Source organism: Drosophila elegans, unplaced genomic scaffold (assembly GCF_018152505.1).
Source record: "Drosophila elegans isolate 14027-0461.03 unplaced genomic scaffold, ASM1815250v1 contig_408, whole genome shotgun sequence".
In the NCBI taxonomy this organism is placed as follows: Eukaryota; Metazoa; Arthropoda; class Insecta; order Diptera; family Drosophilidae; genus Drosophila; species Drosophila elegans.
The window spans coordinates 43,461-49,293 of record NW_024545795.1 but is presented as its reverse complement, the minus strand read 5'-3'; the positions used below and the strand labels follow the sequence as shown (position 1 = coordinate 49,293).

The following is a 5,833-nucleotide window of genomic DNA, read 5'->3' as shown; positions in this document are numbered from 1 at the left end:
TATGAAAGTAATATGAATTAAAAACATTATTCTGGTTGATCCTGCCAGTAGTTATATGCTTGTCTCAAAGATTAAGCCATGCATGTCTAAGTACACACGAATTAAAAGTGAAACCGCAAAAGGCTCATTATATCAGTTATGGTTCCTTAGATCGTTAACAGTTACTTGGATAACTGTGGTAATTCTAGAGCTAATACATGCAATTAAAACATGAACCTTATGGGACATGTGCTTTTATTAGGCTAAAACCAAGCGATCGCAAGATCGTTATACTGGTTGAACTCTAGATAACATGCAGATCGTATGGTCTTGTACCGACGACAGATCTTTCAAATGTCTGCCCTATCAACTTTTGATGGTAGTATCTAGGACTACCATGGTTGCAACGGGTAACGGGGAATCAGGGTTCGATTCCGGAGAGGGAGCCTGAGAAACGGCTACCACATCTAAGGAAGGCAGCAGGCGCGTAAATTACCCACTCCCAGCTCGGGGAGGTAGTGATTAAAAATAACAATACAGGACTCATATCCGAGGCCCTGCAATTGGAATGAGTACACTTTAAATCCTTTAACAAGGACCAATTGGAGGGCAAGTCTGGTGCCAGCAGCCGCGGTAATTCCAGCTCCAATAGCGTATATTAAAGTTGTTGCGGTTAAAACGTTCGTAGTTGAGCTTGTGCTTCATACGGGTAGTACAACTTACAATTGTGGTTAGTACTATACCTTTATGTATGTAAGCGTATTACCGGTGGAGTTCTTATATATGTTTAAATACTTGTATTTTTTCATATGTTCCTCCTATTTAAAAACCTGCATTAGTGCTCTTAAACGAGTGTTATTGTGGGCCGGTACAATTACTTTGAACAAATTAGAGTGCTTAAAGCAGGCTTCAAATGCCTGAATATTCTGTGCATGGGATAATGAAATAAGACCTCTGTTCTGCTTTCATTGATTTTCAGATCAAGAGGTAATGATTAATAGAAGCAGTTTGGGGGCATTAGTATTACGACGCGAGAGGTGAAATTCTTGGACCGTCGTAAGACTAACTTAAGCGAAAGCACGAAAGTTAGAGGTTCGAAGGCGATCAGATACCGCCCTAGTTCTAACCATAAGCGATGCCAGCTAGCAATTGGGTGTAGCTACTTTTATGGCTCTCTCAGTCGCTTCCCGGGAAACCAAAGCTTTTGGGCTCCGGGGGAAGTATGGTTGCAAAGCTGAAACTTAAAGGAATTGACGGAAGGGCACCACCAGGAGTGGAGCCTGCGGCTTAATTTGACTCAACACGGGAAAACTTACCAGGTCCGAACATAAGTGTGTAAGACAGATTGATAGCTCTTTCTCGAATCTATGGGTGGTGGTGCATGGCCGTTCTTAGTTCGTAGAGTGTGTCGTCTGGTTAATTCCGATAACGAACGAGACTCAAATATATTAAATAGATATCTTCAGGATTATGGTGTTGAAGCTTATATAGCCTTCATTCATGGTGGCAGTAAAATGTTTATTGTGTTTGAATGTGTTTATATAATTGGAGCCGTACCTGTTGGTTTGTCCCATTATAAGGACACTAGCTTCTTAAATGGATAAATTGCGTCTAGCAATAATGAGATTGAGCAATAACAGGTCTGTGATGCCCTTAGATGTCCTGGGCTGCACGCGCGCTACAATGAAAGTATCAACGTGTACATATTTCCTAGACCGAGAGGTCCGGGTAAATCGCTGAACCACTTTCATGCTTGGGATTGTGAACTGAAACTGTTCACATGAACTTGGAATTCCCAGTAAGTGTGAGTCATTAACTCGCATTGATTACGTCCCTGCCCTTTGTACATACCGCCCGTCGCTACTACCGATTGAATTATTTAGTGAGGTCTCCGGACGTGATCACTGTGACGCCTTGCGTGTTACGGTTGTTTCGCAAAAGCTGACCGAACTTGATTATTTAGAGGAAGTAAAAGTCGTAACAAGGTTTCCGTAGGTGAACCTGCGGAAGGATCATTATTGTATAATATCTTTACCGTTAACACAAAATTTTGTATTATTTAATAATACAAAAAAAAATAAATTTGCCAAAAAATATATTATATTATATAATCTATATATATATATATATAAATATGTCAAAAAATATATCAAAATATCTTATCTAATTTAAAGCGTTTTAATGAAAGAAAAAGTATAGTCCTATGGACTTAAATAGCTCGAGCAAATGGTGTCCAATGCCGAGTAATTATTATGAGATATCAATTACGAGTCGTGGGCGGAGGCTCTGATGTCCATAAAATAAAAATCGACCTGGCCAATCGATTAGAGATACAGATAGATAGAAGATATATATACGATATGTTAAATATATAATATATAATAGAATATAATATAATTACTTTGTGTGTTTATGGACCGTAATATACACGCGTTGCGCATATGTATTGTTCATCTAAGTTATAGGCATACATTGGTTAATTCAACAACCTAAAATATATAATGTTGTACCCGGTTAATAATCAGGTTATTGTTTTATATAAAATGCAATATATATCAAACTTAAATAGAAATAAAATGAAAAATGAAAATTGGTATTATATTGTTTATATGAAACTAAGACATTTCGCAACATTTATTTTAGGTATAAAAATACATTTATTGAAGGAATTGATATATGCCAGTAAAATGGTGTATTTTTAATTTCTTTCAATAAAAACACAATTGACGAAATTAAAAAAACAAATATTATAAAACTCTAAGCGGTGGATCACTCGGCTCATGGGTCGATGAAGAACGCAGCAAACTGTGCGTCATCGTGTGAACTGCAGGACACATGAACATCGACATTTTGAACGCATATCGCAGTCCATGCTGTTATGTACTTTAATTAATTTTATAGTGCTGCTTGGACTACATATGGTTGAGGGTTGTAAGACTATGCTAATTAAGTTGTTTATAAAATTTTTAAATAAAATTTATAAGCACATGGTATATTATTGGATAATTATTTATTATTCATAATATTAAAAAATATATGAAAATCATTAACTCACAATAGATGTGATAAACGAAGAAAAATATTTTCGTTTTCAATCAAATGATACTGAGAAATGTCTAGCATAAAAAATGTTGAAATATTTTTCATCTAGAATTGTCTCTTATTAATGATTAGAAATTCGAAAGCTATTGGAAATGTTATTGCTCTTCGTTGGTTCTTTATAATTATCGAATTTATAAAATGTTTTCTCATTATATTTAAAGAATTAATTAATAAAAAGTTATATACAACCTCAACTCATATGGGACTACCCCCTGAATTTAAGCATATTAATTAGGGGAGGAAAAGAAACTAACAAGGATTTTCTTAGTAGCGGCGAGCGAAAAGAAATCAGTTCAGCACTAAGTCACTTTGTCTATATGGCAAATGTGAGATGCAGTGTAGGGAGCGTCAATATTCTAGTATGAGAAATTAACGATTTAAGTCCTTCTTAAATGAGGCCATTTACCCATAGAGGGTGCCAGGCCCGTATAACGTTAATGATTACTAGATGATGTTTCCAAAGAGTCGTGTTGCTTGATAGTGCAGCACTAAGTGGGTGGTAAACTCCATCTAAAACTAAATATAACCATGAGACCGATAGTAAACAAGTACCGTGAGGGAAAGTTGAAAAGAACTCTGAATAGAGAGTTAAACAGTACGTGAAACTGCTTAGAGGTTAAGCCCGATGAACCTGAATATCCATTATGGAAAATTCATCATTAAAATTGTAATATTTAAACAATATTATGATAATAGTGTGCATTTTTTCCATATAAGGACATTGTAATCTATTAACATACAAAATTTATCATAAAATATGGCTTATAGTTTAATCCAATTAAAATGCTTGCGTTTTAACACAGATTAAATGTCATTAATTTGATAAAGTGTTGATAGATTTATATGAATACAGTGCGTTAATTTTTCGGAATTATATAATGGCATAATTATCATTGATTTTTGTGTTTATTATAATCACTTGTATGATTAACAATGCGAAAGATTCAGGATACCTTCGGGACCCGTCTTGAAACACGGACCAAGGAGTCTAACATATGTGCAAGTTATTGGGATATAAACCTAATAGCGTAATTAACTTGACTAATAATGGGATTAGTTTTTTAACTATTTATAGCTAATTAACACAATCCCGGGGCGTTCTATATAGTTATGTATAATGATATTTATATTATTTATGCCTCTAACTGGAACGTACCTTGAGCATATATGCTGTGACCCGAAAGATGGTGAACTATACTTGATCAGGTTGAAGTCAGGGGAAACCCTGATGGAAGACCGAAACAGTTCTGACGTGCAAATCGATTGTCAGAATTGAGTATAGGGGCGAAAGACCAATCGAACCATCTAGTAGCTGGTTCCTTCCGAAGTTTCCCTCAGGATAGCTGGTGCATTTTAATGTTATATAAAATAATCTTATCTGGTAAAGCGAATGATTAGAGGCCTTAGGGTCGAAACGATCTTAACCTATTCTCAAACTTTAAATGGGTAAGAACCTTAACTTTCTTGATATGAAGTTTAAGGTTATGATAATAATAATAATGTGCCCAGTGGGCCACTTTTGGTAAGCAGAACTGGCGCTGTGGGATGAACCAAACGTAATGTTACGGTGCCCAAATTAACAACTCATGCAGATACCATGAAAGGCGTTGGTTGCTTAAAACAGCAGGACGGTGATCATGGAAGTCGAAATCCGCTAAGGAGTGTGTAACAACTCACCTGCCGAAGCAACTAGCCCTTAAAATGGATGGCGCTTTAGTTGTATACCTATACATTACCGCTAAAGTAGATGATTTATATTACTTGTAATATAAATTTTGAAACTTTAGTGAGTAGGAAGGTACAATGGTATGCGTAGAAGTGTTTGGCGTTAGCCTGCATGGAGCTGCCATTGGTACAGATCTTGGTGGTAGTAGCAAATAATCGAATGAGACCTTGGAGGACTGAAGTGGAGAAGGGTTTCGTGTGAACAGTGGTTGATCACGAGTTAGTCGGTCCTAAGTTCAAGGCGAAAGCCGAAAATTTTCAAGTAAAACAAAAAGCAAACTATTAAGAAACACAAATAATAATAAAAGGCAAAAATAATATACTTGAATAATTTTGAACGAAAGGGAATACGGTTCCAATTCCGTAACCTGTTGAGTATCCGTTTGTTATTAAATATGGGCCTCGTGCTCATCCTGGCAACAGGAACGACCATAAAGAAGCCGTCGAGAGATATCGGAAGAGTTTTCTTTTCTGTTTTATAGCCGTACTACCATGGAAGTCTTTCGCAGAGAGATATGGTAGATGGGCTAGAAGAGCATGACATATACTGTTGTGTCGATATTTTCTCCTCGGACCTTGAAAATTTATGGTGGGGACACGCAAACTTCTCAACAGGCCGTACCAATATCCGCAGCTGCTCTCCAAGGTGAAGAGTCTCTAGTCGATAGAATAATGTAGGTAAGGGAAGTCGGCAAATTAGATCCGTAACTTCGGGATAAGGATTGGCTCTGAAGATTGAGATAGTCGGGCTTGATTGGGAAACAATAACATGGTTTATGTGCTCGTTCTGGGTAAATAGAGTTTCTTTCATTTATGGAAGTTACTTGTTCCCCGGTGTTGCCACAACATGTGGCAAATAGACAACAACAACACTAAATAGAATTACAACTTCTTTGCTTTCCAGATAAAGTTTTATTTTTGGCAATGGACAATAAGCAATACAAATGAAAATGTATTAAATTGTGTTGTCGTGCCGCCAATCTCACATATGCTGCTTTCTAGTGATGGGCGACGCGATCTCGTGATT

At 36.5% G+C, this 5,833-nt stretch overlaps 1 non-coding gene across 1 annotated transcript; it reads left to right on the top strand.

Annotated features, from left to right (window-relative positions):
- Positions 1-2,732: 2,732 nt before the first annotated feature.
- On the top strand, positions 2,733-2,911 carry LOC121467450. The gene has a single exon (XR_005977508.1). It is a non-coding gene; the product is annotated as a 5.8S ribosomal RNA (ribosomal RNA).
- The last annotated feature ends 2,922 nt before the right edge of the window (positions 2,912-5,833 follow it).